The sequence below is a fragment of the Balaenoptera musculus genome, chromosome 17, assembly GCF_009873245.2.
Source record: "Balaenoptera musculus isolate JJ_BM4_2016_0621 chromosome 17, mBalMus1.pri.v3, whole genome shotgun sequence".
Classification (NCBI taxonomy): Eukaryota; Metazoa; Chordata; class Mammalia; order Artiodactyla; family Balaenopteridae; genus Balaenoptera; species Balaenoptera musculus.
Window position 1 is genome coordinate 59,153,738 of NC_045801.1, and position 13,810 is coordinate 59,167,547.

The 13,810-nt window shown below is 34.3% G+C and overlaps 1 non-coding gene across 1 annotated transcript; it reads left to right on the forward strand.

Moving 5' to 3' along the window:
• The first annotated feature begins 1,255 nt into the window (after positions 1–1,255).
• LOC118883894 lies at positions 1,256–1,360 on the forward strand. The gene has a single exon (XR_005017128.1). It is a non-coding gene; the product is annotated as a U6 spliceosomal RNA (small nuclear RNA).
• The last annotated feature ends 12,450 nt before the right edge of the window (positions 1,361–13,810 follow it).

Genomic DNA, 13,810 nt, shown 5'->3' on the forward strand with positions numbered 1-13,810 from the left:
GAATATTTATTGACTACATGACTGATGTAGTTTAAGAAATGACCACAAAATTTGCTTCTTGCTTTATAAAAACTTTCTAAAAGTGGAAATCAGGACATCTATAGCAATATACCATTCAAAATAATTTGGGGGGGGGGGGGCGCTGGCTTTGTCCTCATTAGACTTTATTTATTTTTTATTTACTCTGAGTAGGAGTGTTTGGATTCCAAACCTTGAATAGCTTAGGAAATAATCAGAAAAAAAAAAAAAAAAAGAGTTTATTAACAACTCTGACCAGAAATACCATTTAAAACTAGAGTCAATAACAACTCTGATGAAGGCAATTAAAATACAGTTTGTAACTAAGGTGGCTTCTTTAGTAGATCATTCTGTCTCCATCTGCTATCTTAGGGGTCAATATGAGCCCTTTGTGTATTAAAATCTGTCAAATATACTCCTGAAAGTTCTTTTTTCAGTTAGCAAATTAAGAGGAGTGGATGACTACTATCTCTATTACAGGCTGGGAAACCAGTATATCTGCCTGAGTGCACTTATTTGAATGGAAAATAGCTAGATGTAAAGTACACTGAAAAGAAATATGATAAAGCCTTTAAGCTAAGAGGCAGTTGACCCTATGTTAAAGGTTAAGTACTTCAAAAGTAATATTATTGGGGGGAAATTTTGCCTCTATGGGTGATTAAATTTAGTCTTCAAAAATTTGGAGAGTTAGGACATTTAAATTGTTAGATAAGTTTTTAGTAAAACAGTGACCTTGAGATTACATTGGTCATGTACCTAACCCACTTAAGATATTATTGTGATCATGAAGCCATTATTTGAAATATGCTGTTTGGCAGATAGAGACTATAATAAATGTTACCTCTATTTTAATACCAAGGTAAAATTAATAACTTTCAAGTTGAGATTCAGTTTATTTATATACATCCTCCTCCAAATTCTCATCAAGTTCTACCATTGTTTGTTATGTTATAACAGATATAGCAAACACCAAAGAGGAAATACGTCAAATCAAACTGTTTATTGTTTGATCTTGAGAATGATCCAGAGAAGCAAATGTCCAATGTTTAAATTCTGAGGCTTAAAATAAATATTTCAGAAAGACTCTCATCTTTTGTCGATTGGTAAAATACACCACAGAATATCACTTCCTCTCTGCTTAATGCACTGTAAAGAAATATAGATTTTTTAAAAAAAGAATTGCTTTGTCTGGTAAACATGGAAGGTCTACTGAAATAGGCATTTTAAAAAATAGATTGTGCTAGCTTTGGCAGCATATATACTGAAATTAATATGAGACAGAGAAGATTAGCATGACCCTGTAGAGGATAACATACAAATTTGTGAAGCATTCCATATTTTTGGTATGTGTGAAAGTTGTTGAGAATTGATCCTTCTCATCACAAGGAAAAAATATTCTTTTCTTTTCTTTTTTTCATATCTATATGAGATGACAGATCTGTATGAGATAATGATGTTAAACTTGTAGTAATCGTTTCATGATGTATGTAAGTCAAATCATTATGGTGTACACCTTAAACTTATACAATGCTGTGTGACAATTGTATCTCAATAAAATTGTAAAAAATAGATTATGCCATAAAAGCATAAAATTGAAAGGCAATCATTATAATAGCAACAAAATAATGTTAGTCTATTTTATTGCATACTGAGTTAGTACCAGATTCTGAACCAGGTACTTTCTCACAAAAAACTCTGGAAAGTCACTACTTTCTAGTAGCTTTTAAAAAGTATACATTTTATACCTCTTGCCAATTTACAGACATAGAAACTTTCTTAATTGAACTATATAAATATCTATACTAGAAGTGCATGAATATCAATGAAATAACTTTATTTCCAAAATGTGGCCGGTAAATAGAATATGTTTTTGGGAAATAATACATTCCTTCTATTACTGGCACAAAAATATAACTTTGGTTAAAAAGAGATTGTATGATTTATTGGTTGATTTGATGACTAGCTATGACAACCCTATTTACCCTCACTTTCAAATCTACTATCAGGAATTGTCCAGCTGCTAAAAGTTTCAAAGTGTTGGTAAGTAAGAGAGACTGACCCTGATAAATGCATGTCTTACTTTGTGAAAACATGACAAAACTTTAAGAAGTGACTATTGTTAAAACATAATTTAAAAAAATTAAGAGTGTGGTTTTGGGGGTTTTGGTTTTTGAATTCCATTATGTTGATTTCAATTTCCTTCACACAGTAGAAATTGAAGTCTTCAAAGGGATTCCCAAAAGAGTGTCTATGTTAAAAATGCCATTTCTAAAAGATAATCAACAACTGATGTTTGTAGGTTATTCTCACAGGGATCACATATGACAAATATACAGCCAACTGGCCATTATCATATTACCCTTGACATGCACTCCATTCTCATAATGAACATAATACTGAATGGGGGACAAGTAGAAGATTAACATTTCAGAACTGAATCCAGAGAATTAGAGATAAACTTGGTAATATAGAATCTGAGGTAGATTAGTGAAGCCCAGGATCCATAATTGTCACACTAATACCACTGAAATATGTATGTCTTTCAATAAAAGCAACAACAAAAATGCAATTACCATTAATTTTTTTGGTACTGGAAATGTATGACATTGCTCTATGTAACTCTAATACATTACTTAGTACATGGTAATCCCCTGGTGGCAATGATTGATTCAGGATGCTCCAATCAGAGTGAAGCAATTTATTCATTGGTTTTGGGAAGCAGCCTCTTCCTGTACTGAAAAAGCAAGCTATGTAATCCAGGTTGCAGCAAACATTTATGTCCACCATGAGGAGACCTAGCTTGCAGGTGAAGCTGCAATACAGAGGAGGGTAGAACAAACTGCTGAAAAATTGTTTAGTATCATTGGTCAAGCCGTGCTTGGGGACAGATTAGTTTTAGACTTTTAGTTGTGTTTAACTAACCTATTTCATTTGCATTAGATTTTTTATTACTTGCCACTTAAAATGGTCTGGCTAATAGTTACCAAGTCTTTAAAAAAAGATATTTACAGATTTTTTTTCTCCACTTTGATATGAACATTGTTACTCTGTCTAACTTCTCACACTCAACATATTATTTCTATAAATGTTCATTGATGAGCCTTGGGTGGAGAAAAGAAAAAAGTTTCCTACAAGAATCTGTTCCATTTATTTTTATTATTAAGGATCTGGTAACTATCATAATCGAGGTAAGGGAGACAAGTATAGCATATTGATTTAATGTGATAAGCCCCCTTCCAAAAAAAATGTTGTTGAAAATAGCAACATTTTCAAGCCAGCCCACAAAAATATTCTCAACCCTAAAATAATTGCCTTTCTATGCTCTTAGAGATATTTATATCAGAGTTAAACTACATGGAATGTTGAATAGCCTTTGAGAGTTACCTAAACACTGATTATACAACATGCTAGTAGACCATTATGCCCTGTGTTTTTAAAAGTTACTAAAAAATAAACAAATCTATCTAAAATATTTTATAGCTGAAAGAAAAATTGGTTAAAACAATTTTTTAAAGTATTAGGGAAAGGAACAATATATAGAGTATTTATTTTTACTTTCATTAATTAGTATTTAATCTGGTCAAAAAAACTCTAAAATACAACACAAAACAATGTAATGTACACCTATATGTGTACACATGTATGTACACCCAAATCTCTGAGGGGAAAGTCCATAGTATTCATCAGATTTTCAAAGGGATCTAGTATCTAACATTAAGGATTAAGGGTTTAGAATTCAATTTTCATAGGTTTGTTTGTCTCTCATAAGTACCACAGTTCTATTATGTCAATGTGTAAAGAGTAGTGACTATTTGATGGTTCACAAAATCAAACTTCATGTACAAGAAAGTAGCTAAAAAAGAAGATTCTGTAATCTGTCTGCCAAGGTTTGAATCTCAGGTCTGCCACATGCTAACCAAGTGGCCACAGACAAATATCTATCCTTGTCTCCTTTTACTTATTTGGAAAATGAGAAATGTATAGCACTTACCTCTTAGGTTTATTGTGAGGAATAAAGAAAAAACTCATGTAATACATTTAGAATATCGCTTAGAATAGAATAAATGTTCATAAATGAGCTCTTATTATACTACTTGTCTTTCCTGAGGAGGGAGGGACTTGCCCAGTTACATGTATGTACAGTATGTTTATTTATTTTGCAATCGACCTGGATTATATATTTGTCCAAGATATCAAAGGACTTATGGATTTTGATATTTTATGTCATTCTTAAGTGATCAAAAATAGTATATACTGTAAGAATACATATATTTTCACATACATATATGTAATTAAGATGGAAAACTCCGTCTTTTTTCTCCTGTTGTAGGGAAAACTTCAGTTCAGTCTATAGTGAATGGGGGACAATGTGTATCTCCTTTACTGTTCACAGAGAATACTTCACTTCTGACACTTCCGGTCACCAAATGTGGGCAGTTGTTTTCCCCACAACCAACAATTCTCTGAGACATCAACTGGGTGTCCTATAATTTAACTCAATTCTAACATTATCTACCTGGAGATAGTGTCAGATCCCACAGGTAAGGACTCAGTCTCACAAGACTGCTCCCACCCCACTTCAGATGATAAAGGATACAGATAAACAGCAGGATGAAGAGATACAAAGGGCGAGGTCTAGGTGGGTCCCGAGCACCAGAGCTTCTATCCCTGCAGAGTGATGCATTTGCCAGCCTGAAAGCTCTCCAAACCCCCATTCTTTTTATGGAAAATCCCATTGGGATTTTATGAAGGTTTCCTCATGTAGGCATGATCAATCATGAACTCTGTTTCCAGGTCCTTTCCCCTCTCTAGAGGTATGTGGGGGCCAGACTGAAAATTAGCAGCTTCTAATCATGGTTCGGTCTTGCTGGTGACCAGCCCTCATCTAAGAGCCACCCAGGGGTCCATCCAGAATTACCTCAATAGAACAAAATATGCTTCTGGTGCTACTATCACTTGGAAATTACAAAGGTTTTAGGAGCTCTGTGCCAGGGACTGAGGGCAGAGACCAGTATATGTATTTTCTATTATCTCTCAGTAGTAAAAGTATATAGCAAGTGCACCATATTTCAAAACTTTGGTTATCTTAAGAAAAAAGTTTGGAGAACATGATAGGGAAGGTGTCTTTAGCTCTTTCACACAGAAAGAGGAGGGAGAAGTGAGCTGTAAATATAGAAATATAGATGCATGAGTGAATATTATACCACATTATTTTCTACATGTTTGAACTATTTTGATAAAATATAAAATATGTGCAGATGCAAATATTCTAGAAATTTTAATGAAGCTGGGTAATGTTGGTAAGTTTTTATTAGAAAATTACTGACTCAGTACTACAAGCTATGAAATTATTCCAGAAGACCTTTTTATTGAGTATTATCCCTACCACTTCTAAATATATACCAGATATATTGTTCATAGATAAGATCCCTGTAATTCACAATATGTAACACTATATTGGATAACAGCAAAATGCAATAAACATTTCTTAGTAAAACAAAATATTTAGACATTGACAGAAGTGCAAATATGTGTTATAGGTAGATATATTTTCACCCTATTAGTTTTCCAATCTGATATACAGAGAGATACATTACATTGCACTAATTGCAAATCATTTAGTTTAAATAAGTCTTTATAACCCTTTCAAATATTTAATTGGTTACAAGGACTGCTTCTCTGGCTGGATTTTAGTTATAGTTAGAATTAAAAAGGATATAGGGGTATATATGTTTATACCCAAGACAGACAGACACGTAATGCTGCCTGGTAATTCCTATGATGGGTAAGATATTTAGACAATTATTTAATGCCTACTAAGTACAAAGAGCTGGGATAGACTTTGATAAGAAATGATTACAAATTAATTACTTTGAGGATGATTCGTAATCAAATAATTATAATATTGTGAATTACAAATTACGTGTTAATATATCTGTGTACAAAGTGTTATAGAAGGCAAGAAAAAATTGTGAAAACACATAGACTATGATTTACATGAATTTCTTTCTCAAAAGCAAGGCTTCTGCATTCCACCTTGGATCCCATTCATACTATTATCTGTGCAGGGATGGGCTGGGGAAGGATGGAATTGCTGCTAACTATACAAAACAACAAGTGAAAAGGATTCACTTGGTTGTGCCATGAGGTGGCTGTTTGCAGATAATAATTTGTCTAAATGAAGATTGTTGCCTTGCTTAATGATATAAAAAATATAGAAGTTTGTGAGATGAGGTTCTCTCTTAGAAAGGCAAAATTTGTTAGAATAAACATGCTTTTGAAATAAAAACATTTTATTTACAAGCTGACACTTTTGACTCTTATTTGCTGTCAATAAAATAGAGCAAAATTGGTTATATTTGTATCATTTCTTTTGTCTCCCCAAATTCCCTAGCCACACCCTCCTCAACACACAGAAATATTTACACGCAAGAAGATATATGACTGAAAATGAAGGACCCTCACACACAGTGCAAAGGGGACATTGTGGTAATTAATATGAAGTATTGAATAAAAGTTAAACTAGTGACATATTCTATGGGGAAAAAGATCTTCATTAAATAATGATAGTCAATCTGTAAACATTTAATTTCTTGTGAGATTCAGACGACATACTCCAGCACTTAATAATTTAGTACAGATATAAACCATATATAAGGAGTTAATAATATAAATAAGTGATTAAAAAGATAAGCGAGATAAATAACTACAGCGTATTTTACCTAGTACCTTTCCTACTGTTATATGATAAAGTGTTTTGAATTGATTAATTAATTTGGGATTGGAGTGTACACAGGGTACTTAAACCAGGATTTTGAAGATCGTTACAGTTTTGTTAAGTGGAGGAAACATGGGGGCCATTTTATTAATTCATTCAGTAATTCATTTACTTAGTCAATTAGGATGTAGGGAAAAGTTTTGAGCATCTAAGATGAACATCTCATTAGCAAGATGGGCTTGTCAATAAATAGACAGGTATAAAAAATTAGATATGGTCCCTGACCACATGGGATGACAAGTTCCATGATGAATACAATGAAATAAATGTGCTATAATGTTAAATCTGATGACTTTTAATTTAGAATGCAGATAGGTCACAGAGACAGTCCATTTCTGGAATAAATACTTAAGACTAGAAAAATTAATGGAGTACAGAGAGATCAATATGTTCTCTGAAAATCAACCTTAGGAGCTCTTTCTGGGTTACCTGGCAATGGCCTTCTTTCCAGTGGCCAAATTACACATCCCCCAGAAAGGTCCTACTTGTAGGTATGGAAGAAACTTCTCACTCAGAATATTGTACAGCTTGGCAATCCCAAAAGCACAGGGTCAGAAGCAGGGGGGGACTTGTCTGTCTAGTGACACCTTCAGTATTTTGGGCCCTGGATTATTACTGTGTTTTAAATGGAAGTATAGTTGATTTACAATATTATATTAGTTTCAGGTATACAACACAGTGATTAAGTATTTTTACAGGTTGTACTCCATTAAAAGTTATTATAAGATCATGGCTAGGATTCCCTGTGTTGTACAATATATCCTGTTAAGTATCAATTTTATACTTAGTAGTTTATATCTCTTAATCCTATACCTCTATCTTGCTCCTGCCCCTTTCTCCCCACTGGTAACCACTAGTTTGTTTTCTCTATCTGTGAGTCTGTTTCTGTTTTGCTATATGCATTTGTTTGTTTTATTTTTTAGGTTCCACATATAAGTGGAATCATATGGTATTTGTCATTCTCTGTTCTTTTCCACTAAGCATTATATATATATATCACATCTTCTTTATCCATTCATCTGTTGATGGGCACTTGGGTTACTTCAGTATCTTGGCTACTGTAAATAGTGCTGCTATGAACACTGAAGTGCATATATCTCTTCAAATTAGTGTTTTCATTTTTTTTCTGGATATATACCCAGGAGTGCAATTGCTGGATCATATGGTATTAATAGTTCTATTTTTAGTTTTGTGAGGAACTTCCATACTGTTTTCCATAATGTCTGCACCAATTTACACTCTTACCAACAGTATACAAGTATTCCCTCTTCTCTACATCCTCAACAACATTTGTTATTTGTGACAGTATTCTGTCAGGTGTGAGGTGATATCTCATTGTTTTTTTGATTTGCATTTCTCTAAAGATTAGTGATGTTGAGGATGCTTTCATGTGCCTGTTAGCCATCAGTATGTCAACTTTGAAAAATGTCTCTATACAGGTCTTCTGCTCATTTAAAATTTTGTTCTTATTTTTGTTTATTTGATATTGAGTTGTATGAGCTGTTTATATATTTTGGATATTAAACCCCTGTAGGTCAGATCATTTGGAAATGTTTTCTCCTATTCTGTAGGTTGTCTTTTCATTTCGTCGATGATTTCCTATGCTTTGCAAAAGATTTTAAATTTAATTAGGTCCCATTTGTTTATTTTTGCTTTTGTTTCCTTTGCCTTAGGAGACAGATCAAAGAAATATTGCTACATGTCAAAGAGTGTTCTGCTTACGTTCTCTTCTAGGAGTTTTATGGTCTCAGGACTTGTATTAAAGTTTTTAATACATTTTGAGTTTATTTGTTTATATTGTGTGAGAAAGTGTTCTAATTTCATTCTTTTACATGTAACTGTCCAGTTTTCCCAACACCACTTATGGAAGAGACTGTCTTTTCTTCTCTATATTTTCTTGCTTCCTTTGTTGTAAATTAATTGATCATAGGTGTGTGAGTTTTTTTCTGGCCTCTTTCTTCTGTCATGTTAATCTATGTGCGTGTTTCTGTGCTAGTACCATACTGTTTTGATTACTGTAGCTTTGTGTTTATTTTTTTACATTTTATTTTATTTCATTGGCTTATAGTTGATTTACAATGTTGTGTTAGTTTCAAGTGTACAGCAAAGTGATTCAGTTATACATACAGTTATTAAGTTATACATACATATATATCTTTTTTTCAGATTTTTTCCCTTCTAGATTATTACAAAATATTGAGTATAGCTCCCTATGCTATACAGTAGGTCCTTATTGGTTATCTATTTTATATACAGTAGTGTGTATATGTTAATCCCAAACTCCTAAAGTGTCCCTCCCCCACTTTCCCCTTTGGTAACCATAAATTTGTTTTCTATGTCTGAGGGCCTCTTTTTGTTTGTATATAAATTCATTTGCCATTTTCAGCAGTATAGATGGACATAGAAATTAATCATACTAAGTGAAATAAGCCAGACAGGGAAACATGAATGTCGTATGATATTGCTTCTATGTGGAATCTAGCTTTGTAGTTTAATATGAAGTTAGGGAGCATGATACTTCCAGCTTTGTTCTTTTTCTCAAGATTGTTTTGGCAATTCAAAGACTTTTGTGGTTCCATATGGACTTTTGCATGATTTTTCTAGTTCTATGAAAAATGTCATGAGTGTTTTGATAGGGATTACAGTAAATCTGCAGATTGCTTTTGATAGCATGCCCATTTTAACAATATTAATACTTCCAATCCAAGAGCACAGGATACGTTTTGATTTCTTTGTATCATCTTAAATTTCTTTCATAAATATTTCATAGTTTTCAGAATATAAGTATTTCCCCTCCTTGGTTAAATTTATCCCAGGTATTTTATTCTTTTTGATGCAATTTTAAACAAGATTTTTTTAAACTTTCTCTTTCTGATAGTTCATTATAAACAGAAAAGCAACAGATTTATGTGTAGTGATCTTGTATCCTGCAACTTTGCTTAATTCATTTGTTAGTTTTTTGGTGTAGACTTCAGGGTTTTCTACATAGAGTGTCATGTTATTTGCAAATACTGTTAGTTTTACTTCTTCCCTTCCAATCTGGATGCTTTTTATTTTTTCTTGTCTAACTGCTGTGGTTAGGACTTCCAATATTATGTTAAATGGAAGTGGCAAAACTGGGCATCCTTATCCTGTTCTTGATTTTAGAGGAAAAGCTTTCAGCTTTTCACCATTGAATATGATGTTAGCTGTGGGATTATCATAAATAACTTTTATTATGTTGAGAAGTGTTCCCTCTATACCAACTTTGATAAGAGTTTTTGTCATGATCAGATGTTGAATTCGGTCAAATGCTTTTTCTGCATCTGTGGAGATGATCATATGATTTTTATCCTTCATTTTACTAATGTAAAATTAATCATTTTGATTGATTTGTGAATATTGAATCATCCTTGAGTCCCTGGAATAAATCCAACTTGATCATGTTTTATGATGCCTTTTATATGTTGTTAGATTTTGTTTCCTTTTTTCAGGTTAGGGATGTTTTCAGCCATAATTTTATCAATTATATTTTATATCCCTTTCTCTCTTCTCCTCTGGGACCCCTAAAATGCAAAATGTTAGTATGTTTGATGTTTTCCCAGAGGTCCCTTAAAGTATCCTCATTTTTAAAAATTTGTTATTATTTTTGCTTTTCTGATTGAGTGATTTTCATTATTCTATCTTCCAGATAACTTATTGTTCTTCTGTATCACCTAATCTGTTGTTAATTCTTTCTATTGTATTTTTCCTTTCAGTCATTGTATTCTTCAGCTCTGACTGGTTCTTTTTTAATATCTTCTAGTCCTTTGTTGAAATTCTCATTCTTTTTGTCTATTATTTTCCCCTGTTCAGTTATCATTTTTATTACTATTGCTTTGAACTTTCTATCAAGTAAATTATTTACCTCTGTTTCATCAGGCCTTGTTTCAGGGTTGTTTTTTTTTTTCTCTCATTTTTTTGAAACACATTCCCTCTGTCCTCTCATTTTGCTTAACTTTCTCCGTCTCTGGGAAATTAGGTGAAACAGTTACCTATTCTGGTCCTAAAGGTGTGCCCTTGTGTGGGAGTGTCCGTATGCATTCTGTGGCTGCCAGTAGGTTTGGTGAGAGAGTTGGATCTGAAGTGAGCATCGTCCACATCTTCTTTCAGGGAGTGCTGGCAGCCACAACCTTGGTCGGGAAGTAGGGCTGGAGTTGGAGGGGCTAGAGCTAAATTCATGTGCAGGCTAGAGCTGCTTCTATGCTCAATGGTCATTATTGTACTATGGTAATGATCCCTGAGGGAGTTGGGTTTCTCCCGGGTGTCATGGTAGTCTCCACTTTGGTTCAGGTCATGGCCGAGGCCTGAGGGCTTGGGCCTACACTTCTGTGCTGGTTGCACTTTTTTCCTGATGTGAGCTCCTTGGTTAAAGTCTGAGTCGGGGCTGGAGCAGTTGGTGACACACTACTGAGCTAGTTTTGTTACCATAGGCAATGGCTGTACGTTCCCTGGAAGTAGTTTCACTTCTCTTAAATGTGGGTAGGGACATGCTTGCTGGAAATGGCTGCCTCTGCCCTGGTTAGAGGCAGGATCAGGACCCAATAATGTCTAACTGTGCATACTCTCCTTGGCAACAGCAGCCTCCACCTTAGTGAGGAGCAGAAAGAGGAGCTGGAGCAGGAGCCTGATACAGGCTGGCAGGCAAGCTGGGGTGGTCCTGCAAGCCAACCAGAGCCCCAGGCAGTTTTCAATCTGCTGCCTCCACACTGAGGCCAAGAGTAAGCAAGACTGTGTGCACGCTCTTCAGGAGAAGAATCTTTGTTTCTTATAGCCCTTTGGTAAACTCCACTGGGTTTCAAACAAGCTAAGAGGGCTTTTCTCCCTGGTGTCAGATCCCAAGGGCTGGGGTGCCTAATATGTGACTCAAACCCCTCCCTCCCCAGGGAAGACCCCAGAGCCCATGATATCCTCCTCTTCTTCTGGGTACCCCCACAAGGGTTGTGGGTCCCAACCTGATCATTTTTCCTTCTGTCCTACCAAACTCTGTATCTTTCTTTACAGCCTTTGTTGTAGAAGAGCTGTTCTGCCAGATTCCAGGTCATTTTCAGCAAGACTTGTTCCACATGTAGTTGCATGTTTTTTCGTTTTATTCGGGGAGTTGAGCTCAGCATTCTCCTACACCACCATCTTGATCTCCACTCTCTAAAACACTTTTAGTTGAGCAGTGCAATGTTCTCACAAAGTATTTTGCACATCAAAACTCCTCTTTTTGCTTGATGCAAATGGGCCTTCATGCCAGAATGAGAGGCAGATACCACTCTGCTTGTCTTCTCTTTTCATATCCTCACCTAATAAATAAATAAATAAGTAAATTGATCAATACTTTTAAGATGGAAACTGAATCTTGCCCTGCCTCTTTTAGACCTCATATAAAGATTACATGTATCTATTTCTACAAATATTTGAATATTTCCTTCAAGTAGGAAATGTGCTAAAGAACATTGCAAATAACATCAGAAATTTACAATAGTAATTTTAAAATATCTATTGGAGAAAATCCCTAAGGCATTCAAGGTGATGAAAGCAGGTGTGATACTGGCTATTTAGTAGGGAACTGATATATTGAGTATGACAAATATTTCCAAATACACTAGGCTTTTGTCCAGTCAAGTGCAACACCTTTTCTAAGTAGTGTAGGCAGGAACTATCTATCCCCCAAATTTTCTTTATAGTATCAGTATCAGAAATCATAAAATTACATTGTGTTCTCCATCCTATATATTTTTTTTTAAAAAGAGAGAAAATGTGCAGTGGGCTATGATTTACTTCCATGGATACAAAAATACACAATTACAGACAGTGAAAATAAATGTTGAAAGATGACATCAATATGGTATAAATCCAGAGAGAGAGAGTTTTCATTAACATTATTTTAGTTACCTTCAAAACCTCTGATTTAAAGACCTCTCAGAATACATGTATGTAAGAATATGCAGGATGAAAACATATGCCTTGGAATTCTTTTAATTATACATTCTGTGCAGAAATATCTGTATTAATGAAATGTTGCTTTCATACCCTTCTCTACAATGCTCTCAATTTCTATGGATGGAAAGATTTCCATATCTAAAATATAAGACATTATGCCCAATACAACCTAAAGAAAGCTATTGTTACAAAACATTATATGCCATCTCATCCTGACACATTTAACTCCTCAGGGAAAAACAAATGTCATAAAAATCTTGCCAGTCTCACAATAGTAACAATCCAATATGGCTACCTACCTCTTAGCATCAAATTATGTTTTCTGTTCGGCTAACACAAAGCCTTTTTCCAATGTCCACATTTAATAATGTGCCCATTATACATAAATAAAAAAATTCTAAGCTTAAAACAAATACGAAAAATCAGGAGAACAGATGAAAAATGCATATAGTGATTTCATTTCTGTGGTGTTAATAGCTGACGTGATTAAGCTAACTCTAGCCTAAGTATTATTATTACTATGTTTTAGTATTTCTGGACTTTTAATTACTTGACATGATGTGTGTCAACTTGCTATTCACATATCTCTATTTTCAGTTGTATTGTTTTCTGTCATATTTACATTGTCATTTTTTCTGTTAATATTTTAACTTAATGGTAACCATGGAAAGCTTCTAACCCTTATGTTTCTGAATATAAATCTTAATGAAAATGGTCCCAGCAGTTTTGATTCTGTTTTCTGTTGTTTCTAACTGGCTGAAAGCTATGAATGTTGAGTACAACTGACCCTTTCAAAAGGAATCCAGCAGAGACTGAATTAGAGACACTGTGTGAAAAGAGTTAATTGAAGTGGTTCTACCTCAGGGATTTTCATGAGATTTCAAGATACTGGCTGGAGTCACAATCATTTGAAAGTTTGACTGTGGCTAGAAGATTTACTTTCAAGGTAGCTCATTTACATAGCAAGTTGGTACTGGTGTCAGCAGAAGAACTCAATTTTTCCACGTGGGCCACTCCGTGGGACTCTTTGAAGTCTGGTATCTGACTATTCCCAAAGAGCAAGGT